The 17639-nt window shown below is 42.7% G+C and overlaps 1 protein-coding gene across 2 annotated transcripts in view; it reads right to left on the reverse strand.

Annotated features, from left to right (window-relative positions):
* The window catches only part of CAMK1D (calcium/calmodulin dependent protein kinase ID), a 384449-nt gene that overhangs the window by 341006 nt on the left and 25804 nt on the right, over positions 1 to 17639 (reverse strand). The window lies entirely within an intron of this gene.

Below are 17639 nucleotides of genomic sequence, written 5' to 3' on the forward strand. Positions count from 1 at the left end.
AGAGGGAGCAGGGGGTGGAGGTTCTGGGCGGAGGGGGCAGTCAGGGAATGGGGAAAAGGGGGGGCTAGATAGGCGTGGGAGTCCCAGGGGGGCCTGTTAGGGGGCGGGGCAGTCAGAAGACAGGGAGCGGGGGGGTTGGATCCCAGGGGGCGATTAGGGGCAGGGGTCAAGCAGCAGGGGGAGTTGGATGAGTTGGAGGTTGAGGGGGGCAGTCAGGGAGCAGGAAGTGGGAGGGGGCAGATAGGGGGTGGGGGCCAGGCTGTTTGGGGAGACACAGCCTTCCCTATCTGGACTTCCATATAGTTTTGCAACCCCGATGTGGCCCTCGGACCAAAAAGTTTGCTCACCCCTGGCCTATGGGATTCATGCATGGAGAGAATATGTCATTTTTGTATATGTTGGGGGTGGGGGGCTGTAATGTATTTAATACATATCAACATATATTTGTGTCTGAAACATACATGAGAGTATGAAGACACACAAGTCAAAAATCCCTAACAGCTAGAAACACCCACTAGATGAAAACACACAAAATCAGTAGACAAAACATAATCTACCTACATAGTATTTGTATACAAATTATATGAGAGTCTCTATATATGGACTGGACATTTATATGGATAACAAGACTGTCCAGAGTTGTAATAAAAGTTTTTGAAGGGATATTAAAGGTCATGCCTCAGGGCTATGAAGGGATACTAAACCTCATGCTTCAAGGTTTAAGCCAGTTTCTAAGTATTAGAGATCAAGATGAGACATAGTGGAGCTGGGGGGGGGGGAGGGGGAAGATTCACACAACTGCCTCCTGCAGGATTCTTACACCTTCCTCTGAAGCATCTGGTGCTTGCCATTGTCAGAGACAATATACCAGGCTAAATGGATGTCGGGTCCGAGCCAGTCTGGCAAGTCCTATGTTCCTATTTTGCTCTGTGTGAGATTTGAAAGAGTTTCCATTTTATCCAAACTATCAAATTCAAGGGGAGTTCAGATAAAAGAGTCAAGTTCTGACCCATCTCTAGATTAAACCATAAGCAGAGAATAAAGTTCTCATTCACCAAAGGTTACACTGCACTTGCAGCAAGATCTACTTAAAGTATATACTTTCTGAATGCCAAACTAAAAAAAATATTAAGTATGTAACTGGTGAAGATAATATATATATGTTATGCTGTCTTAAGTGGCTCATGACCATGAGTGCCAACCTCAGGGCAGACTGTCAAGAAGCAGGGCAGAGACTTCACACCGGTTGCATGTTCTATACAGGGGTGTTGGAACAGTTTTTATAGTGAGGGTGCTGAGCGCAATTGAACCAAACTGTAAACCTTGTATATAATGGAAACCACTTCAAGCCAGAGGGTGCCGCACTCCTAGTTCCAGCACCTATGATTCTATAAGATTTCACCAACCCAGTAACAAATGTGAACTCCTTAAGCACTATAAACAGTTTTACCATAGAATCACAGACAGTCCTCTTGGGCATTCCTGTCTATCCTGCCACTCAGGCAAGCTGGACTGTGATAGTTGGTTGCTATACACCAAAGATCACAAAAAGAAAAGTAGTACTTATGGCACCTTAAAGACTAACAAATTTATTTGAGCATAAGCTTTCGTGAGCTACAGCTCACTTCATCGGATGCATGCAGTTGAAAATACAGTGAGGAGATTTTATACATATGGAGAACATGAAACAATGGATGCTACTATACACACTGTAACGACAGGATCAAGTAAGGTGAGCTATTACCAGCAGGAGAGGAAAAAAACTTTTTGTAGTGACGATCAAGGTGGGCCATTTCCAGCAGTTGACAAGAACATCTGAGGAACAGTGCGGGGGGAGAGGAGGGAGGAAATAAACATGGGGAAATAGTTTTACATTGTGTAATGACACATCCACTCCCAGTCTCTATTCAAGCCTAATGTAATGGTGTCCAGTTTGAAAATTAATTCTAATTCAGCAGTCTCTCGTTGGAATCTGTTTTTGAAGTTTTTTCGTTGAAGAATTATGACTTTTAGGTCTGTAATCGAGTGACCAGAGAGACTGAAGTGTTCTCCAACTGGTTTTTTAATGTTATAATTCTTGACATCTGATTTGTATCCATTTATTCTTTTACGTTGAGACTGTCCAGTTTGGCCAATGTACATGGCAGAGGGGTATTGCTGGCACATGGTGGCATATATCACATTGGTAGATGTGCAGGTGAATGAGCCTCTGATAGTGTGGCTGATGTGATTAGGCCCTATGAAGGTGTTCCCTGAATAGATATGTGGACACAGTTGACAACGGGCTTTGTTGCAAGGATAGGTTCCTGGGTTAGTGGTTCTGTGGTGTGGTGTGTGGTTGCTGGTGAGTATTTGCTTCAGGTTGGGGGCTGTCTGTAGGCTAGGACTGGCCTGTCTCCCAAGATCTGTAAGAGTGATGGGTCGTCCTTCAGGATAGGTTGTAGATCCTTGATGATGCGCTGGAGAGGTTTTAGTTGGGGGCTGAAGGTGATGGCTAGTGGCGTTCTGTTATTTTCTTTGTTGGGTGTGTCCTGTAGTAGGTAACTTCTGGGTACTCTTCTGGCTCTGTCAGTCTGTTTCTTCACTTCAGCAGGTGGGTATTGTAGTTGTAAGAATGCTTGATAGAGATCTTGTAGGTGTTTGTCTCTGTCTGAGGGGTTGGAGCAAATGCGGTTGTATCATAGAGCTTGGCTGAAGACAATGGATCACGTGGTGTGGTCTGGATGAAAGCTGGAGGCATGTAGGTAAGTATAGTGGTCAGTAGGTTTCCGGTATAGGGTGGTAGGGTGGTGTTTATGTGACTATCGCTTATTAGCACTGTAGTGTCCAGGAAGTGGATCTCTTGTGTGGACTGGTCCAGGCTGAGGTTGATGGTGGGATGGAAATTGTTGAAATCATGGTGGAATTCCTCAAGGTCTTCTTTTCCATGAGTCCAGATGAAGATGTCAACAATGTAGCGCAAGTAGAGTAGGAGCGTTAGGGGATGAGAGCTGAGGAAGCGTTGTTCTAAGTCAGCCATAAAAATGTTGGCATACTGTGGGGCCATGCGGGTTCCCATAGCAGTGCCGCTGATTTGAAGGTATAGATTGTCTCCAAATGTGAAATAGTTATGGGTGCAGACAAAGTCACAAAGTTCAGCCACCAGGTTAGCCGTGACATTAATCAGGGGTACTGTTCCTGACAGCTTGTAGTCCATCTTTGTGTGGAATGTTGGTGTACAGGGCTTCCTCATCCATAGTGGCCAGGATGGTGTTTTCAGGAAGATCACCAATGGATTGTAAAAAGAAAAGGAGAATTTGTGGCACCTTAGAGATTAACAAATTTATTAGAGCATAAGCTTTCGTGACCTACAGCTCACTTCATCAGTAGTTTCCTCAGGAAGTCAGTGGTGTCTCGAAGATAGCTGGGAGTGCTGGTAGCCTAGGGCCTGAGGAGGGAGTCTACATAGCCGGACAATCCTGCTGTCAGAGTGCCAATCCCTGAGATGATGGGGCATCCAGGATTTCTAGGTTTATGGATCTTGGGTAGAAGATAGAATACCCCTGCTCGAGGTTCTAGGGGTCTGTCTGTGTAGATTTGCTCTTGTGCTTTTTCAGGGAGTTTCTTGAGCAGATGGTGTAGTTTCTTTTGGTAACCCTCAGTGGGATCAGAGGGTAATGGCTTGTAGAAAGTGGTGTTGGAGAGCTGCCTAGCAGCCTCTTGTTCATATTCCGACCTATTCATGATGACGACAGCACCTCCTTTGTCAGCCTTTTTGATTATGATGTCAGAGTTGCTTCTGAGGCTGTGGATGGCATTGTGTTCTGCACGGCTGAGGTTATGGGGCAAGTGATGCTGCTTTTCCACAATTTCAGCCCATGCACATCGGCGGAAGCACCCTATGTAGAAATCCAGTCTGTTGTTTCGACCTTCAGAAGGAGTCCACCCAGAATCCGTCTTTTTGTAGAGTTGGTAGGAAGGTCTCTGTGGGTTAGTACGCTGTTTCAGAGGTGTGTTGGAAATATTCCTTGAGTCGGACACGTCGAAAATAGGATTCTAGGTCACCACAGAGCTGTATCATTCTGTCGTGGGGGTGGAGGGCAGAAGGAGAGGCCCCGAGATAGAACAGATTCTTCTGCTGGGCTAAGAGTATAGCTGGATAGATTAACAATATTGCTGTGTTGGTTAAGGGAACCACTGTTGTTCACATTCAGGTTGTCACAAGAGACCAGTCACTTACCCTAGGTCAATTTGTACCTTAGAACAGAGGTTCTCAACCAGGGGTACACATATCCCTGGGGGTACATCAATTTATTTAAATATTTGCCTAGTTTTACAACAGGCTACATAAAAACACTAGCAAAGTCAGTACAAAACTAAAATTTCATACAAAGACTTGTTTATACTGCCCTAGATGCTATACACTGAAATGTTAGTCCAAGTATTTATTATATGGTAAAAATAAGAAAGTCAGCAACTTTTCAGCAAGAGTGTACTGTGACACTTTGGTATTTTTATGTCTGATTTTGTAAGCAAGCAGTTTTTAAGTGAGGTGAAACTTGGGGGACACAAGACAAATCAAGACTCCTGAAAGGGATACAAAAAGAAAAGGAGTACTTGTGGCACCTTAGAGACTAACCTGGAAAGGCTGAGAAACATTGCCTTAGATCTCTCACCAAAGACAATGTAACCAACCCTGTAATAAACTAACTAAAGATTTATGAACTAGAAAAAAGAAACGAGCGAGTTATTACAACGTTAAAACAAACATATATACACAAATGAGCTGCAGTCTATAGTTTCAAAATGTGATAGAGTTGTAGTAATGTGTCAGATCTGAATGTCTTTCAGGGCTAACCCAGGTTGACCCTGGAGATCTCTGCTTCTGTTTCATAGCTCTGGCCCTGTGAGAGTCCAAACAGCAAAATAGAGGAAATATTTTCTTGTCAGCTATTTTTATATCCTTCTTCCAGAATTCAAGGTGATAGGATGAGCCCTTTTGCACATAGTCTCTTCATGAGAGTAAGGGACAATTAACAAAGCCTTTGTATTGTGATGTCCCACAATGGCCCATTTAGTTTTGATAAGCCTTCTTGTTGGGCAGGAGACAATCCCTCCTAACTGGATCCACAGTTTCAGAGCAAACATTTTCACAGTTACAGAACAAGAACTTAAATATTACCTTATGGCACACGATCAAGATATTATAAGTGAGATTAATGCATGAAGCAACTTACATGCACTTCATAAAAATCTAAACACATTGTTATAAGTCCAATACGCATTTTAAGCACACTACCACACAAGTGAAACACATTGGTTTCCAGCAATGAATCTGTCAGTGCTCAGCTGAGGCCTGAAGCCTTGGCAAGAGCTAGCACCAGGTCTGCCAGCGTCACAATATTTTACCATTACTTTTATATTTTCATGTGAAGAGTACCATTTGGAAGGTCCCATCAAAGTTTCAGAGGGGAGGTATTAATATACTACGCTAGTTTTATTAAGACAGTGGGGGAAAGAGGTTAATAGGATTGCACTGTCAAGAAAACTAATATACAAATATCAACAGAAGTCAGTGGGAAATTGATTGCATGTTATGAGCCTCACATATACCCCTCACACACACACTATGCTTCCTACTCATACACGTCTTCAAAACCACTTTCAGCTATGTTAGCAGAATGAGTTTGGGATGGTGGCACTAAGGATAGACTCTGTCTTACTGCCGCCTGCTGTTGTTACTGTTTTGAATGCCCAAGCTGCTGTTCTACGACTGAGTCAGGATGTTTCACCATGAGACAATGGTCATTAGCTTATCTTTTTGCATAGAAATGACAGCAGTGTCCATTACTTTTCACTTGGTCTTTATCATGTTGGATAGAGTAAGCATGTGTTTTGTCATACATCACTTGTCAGTACAGCTCATCTTATCAACTCAAAATGCACAGCAGTGCATAGTGAAACAGAGACAGTATGAAAATAAAAAACATTTCTCAGTGGAGGGACCTGCTTTTTCATTTAGATCTATGGGTCAGTATTTAAGGGCATTTTGATTAGGGAGAGGTCATTTACCCAAACCCTGGAAGAAAAAAAAATAGGATTTGGATCCATGCTACCCATGGCTTTGGTTTTGCAAAACTGAAACCACCTGGGGTCCATCACTACATTCTCTCTCTCTTATTCTCTCCCTCACTCTCTCTTTCATTTCACTAGTTCTCTGTCAATACAGCGTTCCAATGGCTAACAGCCAAATTCTGCTCTCAGTTACACTGGTGTAAAGAAGTCCAGAAAAAAGTCAATAAGCTAAATTGACATTAGATATGCCAGTTTTGGAGATAATCCACATTCACAGTGGTGTAACCGAGAGCAGAATTTGGCCCTGAAGTAGTAAGAAGATTACAGGACTGCAGCTCACACAACTCTACTGAGCGTTCCCAACAAACTCTAAATACAAGTCATTATTCTGTAAACTGTTTGCTTTGCTCTTGCCCCTATTCTGCCTTAGACCCCAGCTGGAATTCTGTGCAGGAAGCATCTGCGGAATGAGGCCCACACTGAAAGTGAAGTCAAATCGGTTTTCAACCTAGAGACATCCTTATTGATATCAAGGGGAGATTAAAAGTCCACGTAGCCCGTGAACATGTGCCGCTTAGTGTTGCACGCTGAATCCAGCGAGCTGAAATTTACATTGTGAACAAAGAGGCCTTTTCAACAGGATTTACAACAAGACGGTCACCTTGATCGAATGATTCCTTTGAGAAAAAGGTCTTCTGCTGCCGTGTCTTTGACTGTGCACTGTTGCATTAAGAAAGCATACACTGATTTTCACAGTTAAATCATATCCATAACATTTAGCTTACAAAATATGGTACATTCCTGAAACAGAGCTCAGATTACACAGGCCATATGTCAGATTTCAGGATAAACATAGCTGCATACTTTAGCAACACGAGGGAGGAAAATACAATGAAGTCATTATCAGGGCTCTAGCTCCTATGTCTTCTCAGGATCTTTTCCTCTGTTTCTGCCCCAGTGTCTACCTCCATTTGCTGATGTAGGAATCTATTTGTGACGGGTTGGAGCACAGAAACCTTTTTGGGATTGCCGCCTGATGTGCTGGGACTACTTCTGAGCCCATTTTCCCTGCCAGCTTGGGACTCTGGTACCTTGCCTTGTTTCACCTAGACATGTTTGCGTGCTGCAAACACAGATCCAAGTCTGAACCACATCCCCCACAAGCTGCAAGCTTAACTGAAAACAGCTTAAGAAGTGTTCCTGTCTCCAACACTCAGATACCCAGCTCCCAATGGGGTCCAAACCCCAAATAAATCTGTTTTATCCTGTATAAAGCTTATACAGGGTAAACTCATAAATTGTTCGCCCTCTATAACACTGATAGAGAGATATGCACAGCTGTTTGCCCCCCCCCCCGGTATTAACACATACTCTGGGTTAATTAATAACTAAAAAGTGATTTTATTAAATACAAAAAGTAGGATTTAAATGGTTCTAAGTGATAACAGACAGAACAAAGTAAATTACCAAACAAAATAAAATAAAACACGCAAGTCTAAGCCTAACACAGTAGGAAACAATGCAGTTAAATCTCACCCTCAGAGATGTTCCAATAAGCTTCTTTAACAGACTAGCCTCCTTCTAGTCTGGGCTCAATCCTTTCCCCTGGTACAGTCCTTGTTCCAGCTCAGGTGGTAGCTAGGGGATTTCTTATGACTGCCGCCCCCTTTGTTCTGTTCCACTCCCTTATATATCTTTTGCACAAGGCAGGAATCCTTTGTCCCTCTGTGGGTTCCCAGCCCTCCTTCTAAATGGAAAAGCACCAAGTTAAAGATGGATTCTAGTTCAGGTGGCATGATCACATGTCACTGTAAGACTTCATTACCCACTTGCCAGCACACATGTATACAAGAAGACTTACAAGTAAACGGAGCCATCTACAGTCAATTGTCCTGGTAAATGGGAGACATCAAGATTCCAAACCACCATTAAAGACCCACACTTTGCATAATTACAATAGGACCTCAGATTTATATTTCGTATTTCTAGTTTCAGATACAAGAGTGATACATTTATACAATTAGGATGAACACATTCAGTAGATTATAAGCTTTGTAATACCTTGCAAGAGACCTTTTGCATGAAGAATATGCCAGTTACATTATATTCACACTCATTAGCATATTTTCAAAACATCATATGGAGTGCAACGTCACACTATTGACAGGTGGATACTCAGTGAGTTGATAGAGTAGAAAGTCAGTACTTCCTTTGCCATTGTGAACCGCTTGCTCTTACTCCCACACTTGCATCGCCAACTCCTACGAGTCTCAAAGTTGATTCTGAGGCAAATCTGCTTCATGGGGTTGTGGTACACCATAGGGTCATCACACAAGGAGGAAGAACATCTAATAGCCAAGATAATTTTAGTTACTGAGAGGGGAGCTTAATCTTTGTATGAAGATCTTACCATACAGGGAGCATGGCAATTGTAAAGAATGGCTATTCATGATGGTGACGGATGCATTAGCGTAGGGACGGACAGACTGAATAAAACACTATAGGACAGTGAGTGGCAGCTCTTCAGAGCACATCTCTGCTCCTTGCACTCTCTCTCCACCTTGTGCACTCACATAAGATTGAGCATAGCCTCAGAATCCAGGAACTTGTAAACCAAGCAGAGGACATGCAGTCAAAGGGAGCTTGAAGGCTCATTTGACCAGTGTGACAGCAAACCAGGAATGCTCATGTTCCCTGGTTATCGCACTTAATTTTCCCATCTCTCAAATGTAACCAGGGAGCTCGCAAAGGAAAGTGAAAAGTGTCTCAATAGGTGTTAAATGGTGTAACATGACAGCTATCAGAGCTGCAAGATAAACTGCTCTGCTCTATGCTAGGTTCTATCTTATAACTTCGTTCAAATTCATCCCCTAGGTAACACAGCTGGCTCCAGACAAGTGGCTGAATTTGTCCCTGTATGTCTGGTCACCCCTCTCTATGTCAATATGGAATCCACTTAAATAAATACCCAGTAAATACTAGGACCATTTATTCTAAGTATTCAGCTTATTATGGCAAAGAAGAAAAAGGGGGCTAGTAAAGCATTTCTGTCTACCAGTATTAGCAAAGAATAACTGCCTACTCACATACACTGTTGCTAAAATGGCAAATCATATGGCTAACCATGGGAATTAAATACTTGGGGGTTTCTTGGAATCAAAGGTTATTCCTCCTATAAATGTGTGTTGATATAGCAAATTGGAGTAAAAGACTTTTACATTCTTACAAATAAAGAGCTTGATCCTGCAGACCTTATTCCTGCAAAAACTCTCATTAAGCATTCAGGAGGAATAAATTAGGTGCCAGAAATGACTAATCATTCCTTATTTGATGGAGAATGGAAAGAGTAATGGAAACAGATCATAGGCCCAATCCTCCATTGCTTTTGCACCCCAAACTCCCATCAAGATGAAAGGGTTCTGAGGGCGGCATGAGTCAGAAATGCAGGATCAAGCCTTACAAAAGTAGGACTGGGAAAGATCAGCATATCAATTAGCTGTCGATTTGCATGAAGGTCAGACTCTGATTTCTTCAATGAAAAGACTATAACGGTCTAGTGCTGAAAAAATTGTCACACTTTATTCTAAAGTTCTATTCATACATAGTTTAGTAAAAGGCTAATAAACTATTAATAGATGTAAGCATGTGACAGACATGAGCAATGTGTCATAGATGACTATAAGCACATTAGTAGAAGGGATTATAGACAGTTATAAGCAATCTGTTGCATGTAACACACTATAATAACTAATTACCCATCTATTAAAACATCTACAAATCATTTATTAACCCCTTACAAACTATTTAAAAATGGAACCTAAATATAAAGTGTAAGCAAATCATCATATAAAGGACTGAGCAGCTGTTTTGTCATGTCCCTCTGTCATAACCATAGGGGTAGCCTAAATTCCTCCTTACCTGTAAGGGATTAAGAAGCTCAAGTAACCTGGTTGGCACCTGACCAAAGGAACCAATGGGGACAAAAGATACTTTCAAATCTGGTGCGGGGGAGAGATTTTGTTTTTGGTTCTTTGTTTCTATGGCCATTCGCTCTTGGGACTAAGAGGGACCGGACATCAATCCAGATCCTCCAAACCACTCTGAACCAGTCTCCCATAATACAGAAATTGTAAGTACAGCCAGGCAAGGTGTATTAGTTTATCTTTGTTTTCTCAGCTTGTGAATTTTCCCTTTGCTAGAGGGAGGTTTATCCCTGTTTTGTTGTAACTTTGAAACTAAGGCTAGAGGGGGTTCCTCTGTGCTCTTTGAATTTTCTGCTACTCTGTAAGGTTAACTACCAGCCTAAGTTTACAGAGGTGATTCTCTTACCTTTTTCTCTTTAAATAAAATCCTTCTTTTTAAGAACCTGACTGATTTTTCCATTGTTCCAAGACCCAGGGATTAGGGTCTTTGATCATTTTGTAACCAGTTGGTGAGGATACATGCTCAAGCCTTCCCCAGGAAAGGGGGTGTAGGCTTGGGGGAATAGGACTCCAAGTGGTCCTTTGCCTGATTGTTTGTTAAATCACTTGGTGGTGGCAGCAATCCCAAGGCAAGAAAGGAATCTGTGCCTTGGGGAAGTTTTAACCTAAGCTGGTAAGAATAAGCTTAGGGAAGTCTCATGCAGGTCCCCAAATCTGTACACCAGAGTTCAGAGTGGGAAAGGAACCCTGACACCCTAATTTTAATGAATAATAAATAAATAATAATGCTTAGCACTTGCATAGCACTTTTCAAACATAGATCTCAAAGCACTTTTAAAGAGTAAGCATCCTATTCCTTATCCCCACTTTAGAGGGAGAAACTGAGCCATAGAGAGGTTGAGGCCTAAGGCCACACAATTAGTACATAACAAAATCATTAAGAGATTTCAAATGTCCTGACTTGCAGTCCTGGCCCCTCATCCACTGGTCCATACTGCTTTCCCTTCAAACTGCTTTTTTTGTTTCTATTATTGCTTCACATTTTCAGGATATACTTGAAATTATCCATGCTATTTTGCAATAGTATTCAATTATACTTGAGATACAGATAAATATGAGGGGTCCGAGGGTCTGGGAGAAGACCACCACTTATTTTATTTTCAAACCAGGGAAGTTTTCAAGAGTAATTAAATGAGGTTTAAACTAAAAAAAAAATGTATTCCATATAACGTCCCTGTCTCTAGCCAGATGCTGGAAAACACTTCAATGGGGAGAAAAATTAATTTTCCAAACTAATCAATTTAATCTGCTTTTTAAAAAAAGCAATTAAAACCAACCTTACAAATTGGGATTCAGATGAACCAGATCTGACTGTGCTATGCATCGGAGCTAAATTGTCTTAAGATCCTGCAGGCACAGCAGCTCACCAGACCCAGGGCTGTTGCACAAAGCATCCTTCTCCCTAGAACCATAATTCAGCCCCCAATCAGGTTAAAACAAAATCAGAACCTTTAAAAACAGCATGTTTCTGGCTCTCATGAAACCAGTCAAGACTGCCCTTCAGAGAGCTGCTTCCTGGTAGAGGGGGAAATACTAGGGAAGGTATTTAAATGACTTGTGCTGTTGAGTCAACACCATCAATTGTTAGAGAACGTCTGGCTTGTGAGCCACTGTTGCTGGACAGCTTGAAATGATGAGGCTGGAGAGGAGATGGGAAATCTGACATGGACAAATACTGACAGACATTAAAACAATGTTCATTGAGGAGCGCAGCAGATACCTATGGGCATGATCTTGCTTCCATTGAGATCAGTGGCCAAAGCTCCACCAGCTTCAACAGACACAAAATCAGGAGTTGAAATATTAAAGCTGAGAACCCCTTCCTGCCTGCAAGATTGGTCAGTCTCCTAGCAGCCCACCCCTCCAATTTGTCACCCGTAAAGGACTTTAATAGTAGGTTTCAGAAAAGGCTTTAATAGTTCTACCCCACCAAAGGGCTCTTGCAGCAGTGCTGAACTCTTGAATTAGAGTTACACCATCCCAGGAGGGTACTGTAAGATTAAGATTCTACATTATGAAATGTTTCAGAGTTGCAGCCGTGTTAGTCTGTATTCGCAAAAAGAAAAGGAGTACTTGTGGCACCTTAGTCTCTAAGGTGCCACAAGTACTCCTTTTCTTTTTACATTATGAAATATATTCACACTTAGGGACCATTTATCCAGGGAGCAGAAGCCAAGAGGAATTGGGCAAGGGGCATGAAAGGGCTCTGCAACCTGCCCCTGCCCACAAGTCCTTCCACGGGGTTCATGGCATGCCTTAGCGGGAATGGGGAAAGGCCTCTTTATGTGGCATGCACCATTCCCTCCAACCCAATAGAAACACAGACCGCAAAGCCAAGGGGACAGTATGCTGCCAACACCAGCATTAACGCGTGCTCTTTGCTGAAGATACATGAGGTGTTAACCATCAGAGGGCATGTCTCAGGAGACAGCACAGAGGGGTAGATCCATCCATGGAGCTGCAACCTCCTTTTCCTGTAGATCCCTGGATTCTATAGAGCTTTCTCTGCCACCACCCACTGCCCCACCTGTTGAAGGAAACACTGACCTGAACTCCACCAGGATCTCCTGGCTGACTTTCCTGCAGCCTCCTTCCATTAATTTTACCAAGGGAGGCTACAAAATGAGCATTAGGTATCAACCACTAAACCATTTGTAAAAATTCCTGCTCTTCTACATAATGAGCCAGAAATAATTTTCAGCAGATTGTCTGCATTGATGTGACACTGCAGGGTCCAAATCATCTTTCAGTGTAAATGCCAACTTAGATAAAGGGTAAGCATGGGCTTTCAAAGCTGATATGGAGAACTCGCATTAAAAAACTCAGAGGTACTCAAAACAATGATGATGGCTATTTTCAATCAAAGGGAGAGTTAATGTTTAATTTCTGTTGTCTGTGTTCAACAACAGAAGCTCCCCTCTGCATAACAAAATTCAGTGTGAATGTCTATAAAGGAGGCTTCCTTCAGGAGGCCAGCTCAAATGGTAGGGAGGGGTAGTTTGGGGTTTTTTTATTTTTCTTTTTAAAGGCTTTTTTGAAAACCATCAGCCTAAGAGCAAAGTCTTATGTATGCCAACTGAATCTGTGCAAGGAAAAAAGGGCTGCCTCCCTCAATGGAATGAAGAAGATTAGCTTAAATTTCCAGAGACATTTCGAAAGCTGGTAAAAAATAAGCAAGAAAGTTAAGGGAACAAAGGCCATCCCAGCTGAGGGAATGTTGCCTTCTGCCAGCAATGGAAGATTTTACAAGTTGGCTCTTTTTTTTATTATTCTTTTTGCCTTTTCTCCACCAAAGTATGCGGCTGGGAATTTTCACTGACTGCCAAACTATAGTAACCCTTCAATGCATTATAAGTAAGCCTTCAAAGCAACAACATCTTACACACTAATATAAAGTAACTGCATTAGACCCAACCAGGGGAAGGCACGTTGCTATATCCATCACATCCTGCCTCCAGGACCATCAGCAGTATTACATATGGAACCCCTGCTTGCTCGGTGTGTCACTTTGTCCTCCTCTAGCGGTGGCTAGGCCAGCTAGAGATTGATGACCTTGCTTTTGTCTTGTCTAAGAGAGCTACATCTTTTAGCTTAGGCAGTAGATGCTCAGCATTAAGCTCAAAAGGTTACAGGTTTGATCCCCACGGCCTACAACCCACCAATGGGGCATTGGCATTACACATAGGCAGGATCTAGTTCTGCACAACCAAACCTTCCACTGACCTAATTCTGGACTAGTGATTAGAGTACGGGTCTAGGAGTCCGGAGACGTGGAATCTAAGCCCAACTCTGTCACAGGTTTCCTAAGTGACTATGGGCAAGTCACGCCCATAGTCTTCAGAAATGGCCCCTGGTTTTGGTTGTCCAACTTGACGCACCTGGGGCCTGATTTCAGCAGTGGAGAGCACCCGCAACTTGGCCTCTCTGGTAAGTCTGTGAACAAAAGGGCTAATTTGTTCCAGCTAGGATGGCAGTTTTTGCATTGTGGGCACTAGTCTGCTAGGAACTGGTCTAACACCACCAACTAAATGGATGTACAATCTTTAAGTCACAACCCAGCCACCAAGTGGCAGTGATTTCCAGTCACTAACACAATGGACTGGATTCAAATCAGCAATGTAGGGGTCCCATTTCCATATCCCTCAGGCATCCAGCCGTTTCTGGTTTTCTGTCAGAAATCTGGCACTGTACTGCGATGGGATTTCAATAAGCTTCCTTGTGGGTACAGAGTCCCTCCTGTGCTGGTCCTCCTACAGCTTGAGACGAGCGGTGGCCTTAAATGGGATTCTGGCTGGGGGAATCTGGTTATTTTACTTTATTTTTTTAAAAGTTATTTAAGGATTCATCTGAAAAGGGCAGCACTTTCTGTAAATGCGGCAGGTCCTTCAGAGCAGGAAACAAAGCCCTGTAAATAATGTAAATAATAATTTCCTTTGATTTCCTGTGGGGTTTCACAGGCTTTTCAGTCCCTCACAGTAGATCTTTAATGTTAACAGCAGTCTTCAGTTGCCTCCACCACTATACGGGTGGTCCACCAACAAAAATTATGCAGTCCACACAAGACAGACTCAAACTAGACACAAGAAATTGTTTTTGTTCAGAGCTGAGTTGGTAGCTGTAGGTTCTTTTTTGCTTCAGCCCTCATCCCAGAAAAGCTACAGCTCTTCAGAGATCCTAGTGACGCCTCCAGACCCAACATGTAAGCACTAAGTCTCATTGGGCATGTCTACACAGTCCACAGAAGCAAGCCTCATGGTTTGAGCTAGAAGGGCTTACGCTAGTGCTCTAAAGATAGCTGTGTAGACAGTGCTTTGAAGTTGTGGCTTGAGCGGGAGTTTGGGCTCTGAAGCCTAGGGAAGGGGGTGGGCTTCAGAGCCCAAGTTGCAACATCAAAGTGCTGTCTACACAGCTATTTTTAGAGTGCTACTGCAAGCCCCACTAGGCCAGGTCTGTCGACCTGAGCCAGGAGGCTCACGTCCACAGGCTGCATAGACCTACCCATTGACTTCACCCCTCCAATGGGACTTAACCTCATGCTTAGAATCTGTCATGTGCTTAAGTGCTGAACGGGAAAGGACTGACATTTACACTTAAAAGCTTTGCTGAATTGGGACCCTAACAGTATGTCTACACTGCAACAAAACACCCACAGCTGGCCTTTGTCAGCTGACTTGGGCTGGCAGGGCTCAGGCTGCGTGGCTACAAAATTGCAGTGTAGACATTTGGGCTTGGGCTCACTGCAACTTTCTCTGCTTCATGTTTTCAGTCCAAACGGGCTCATTGAAATCTCTGAAAAATCCCCAGTAGGTTAAGCCATTTGGTAAAAAGCCCCTGAACTAGGGTGAGCAAGAGTACACTATTTTATACTATTAAAATAATAACTTGTACGGCTCAACACTGGAGCCTCAATTCTGAAACACTTCAACACATTTAAACCCATCTCTGTTCAGGACAGCACTTAAGCACATGCTTAGCTGCAAGCACATGCTTATGTGCTATTCTGAAGAAGTTTGTTTTCTTGAGGTCTCAGGCCTGTTTGAGCCCCCTCATGCAGTCTGAAGAGCACCCTCAATTCTCACGGAGAAAAATGGAATTTCAGGGCTCACTGTATCTTGCAGAAGATGCTCTGGATTTTGCAGAATGGAGGCTCAATGTCATTTGCTTTTTCTATGAGTTTCTGAGAAATTCGACAGGCCATCCATCAGCCAGCACTGCACTTCGAAAAAGAAAGGGATAAAGTGCTTTACCTTCCAAGTATATAACTTTGCATAATAAAACTGTTTAGGGCTTGGAGATTTTCTGATGGATGCTGAACACTCTAATGCAGCAGACTTCGCTGGCAGATGTAAATCATGCAGCTTTAATGAAAAATCTTTCCACAATTTAAGATGCAAATTTTCCCTTTCTCCAGAGCCAAATAAAAATATAAAAATGTTTTCCACTTACAAAAGACAATTTAGAACAACAATGGGGAACAGGAACTAGGCTCAACATGATCTCTTACTACAGTGCCTTTAATAAGTGAGTAACTGTCAAGAGGCACGAAAAAATTTAAGGTTTCAGAGTAGCAGCCACATTAGTCTGTATCTGCAAAAAGAAAAGGAGGACTTGTGGCACCTTAGAGACTAACAAATTTATTTGAGCATATGCTTTCGTGAGCTACAGTTCAATTCATCGGATGCATTCAGTGAATTCCACCGAATGCATCCAACATTATCTGGGTTACAATCTTTTTAGCATTTCCTGGTAAAGTCATACATCTAAAGCAAACATTGTAAAACCACCGGTGGGATGGATACAAATATAACAAAACCCTCTAGAACTGCCTTGTCTGGATTCCCCACCCATTCTGAGACGAGTTATTCAACAGTGTCAGAAAAAATGAAATATTTCATTTGATTTGGCTTATTTGCCCAATTTCTAATTGGTCCTCTGAGGGCCAATCCTGCTCTCCCTGGAGTCAACGGCAAAAGGCTCATTGTTGTGCATGGGAGCAAAACAGGGCCTTAGAAACACTGAGTGTCTCACATACAAGCAGCACAAGATGCTCATGCTTCATTAAGACCGAGTCCTAACACACTAGAATATATCTTAGTGTGAAGGTGAAGACTTTGATAATCATTTACATTAAGCTACCTCTTATATAGCATTTGTCATCTGTAGCTCTCAAAACACCTTACAAAGGAGATCAGTATCATTATCCCCATTACACACATGAGGAAACTAAGATAAATGCAGTGTCTTGCCTCGGGCCACCCAGCAGGCCAGTGGCAGCGCTAAGAACAGAAGCCTGGTACCTGAACTCCAGCCTAGTGCACTATCCACTAGGCAACACCACCTCTTACAGTGCATTTCATTTCATTTCATCTCAATGGTCCCAGCCTGCATGATTTCTGCTCCCAAAACTCATTGACCTCTGTAGCAATTTTCCATACACATGGAAATTAGGATGGAGCCCTATCAATTTTCCAGCACTAATGAAATGCAACACTCTCTGGGGTAGACAGTACTGGCAGCACTTTTGATTTAGTCGCCAGTTTCATATCTGGTGTTTTTCTCCAGCTCCCGTGTCATGCAATTCTAAGAAAACCTCTGATTTTTCATTTTTCAGAAGGGAAAATAAGTTTCTAGTTACTGTGGTTGTAGAGAAAAGCCTGGAAAATGTGACCCTTAAAGGCTCAAAACCCAAAGGCAGATAAAAAAAACACTATATATTTGTAGACAGCAGCAGCCAGCACTCAGGGGAGACAAGACCTTTTGGTGAAGGACACTGAGGGAAACGCATTCCCTTACACACAGCTTACTGGGAGCTTTAATATGCATGCAGAGCAACAGACAACAAACACTCAGCTTTTAAGTTCTCATCTGACTCCACCCATAGTAAACTTCCTGGAACTGAATCTAACCTCCTTGGAGGGATGAAAGATTAAATCAGCCCAGCTGGGATTCAAAGTCCCAGGAAGTCTAGGCATTTAAAACCTGTGACCCAGTCCTATAAGGGGCTGAGCAACCCCACATCCCATTGACTTGAATGGGAAAGCTTATCACCCTGCAAGATCTGGGTCCTGGTGCTTTAAGAGTGAGGCTTTCAAAAGTTCTCAG

This window comes from Dermochelys coriacea, chromosome 1, assembly GCF_009764565.3.
Source record: "Dermochelys coriacea isolate rDerCor1 chromosome 1, rDerCor1.pri.v4, whole genome shotgun sequence".
NCBI classification, from domain to species: domain Eukaryota; kingdom Metazoa; phylum Chordata; order Testudines; family Dermochelyidae; genus Dermochelys; species Dermochelys coriacea.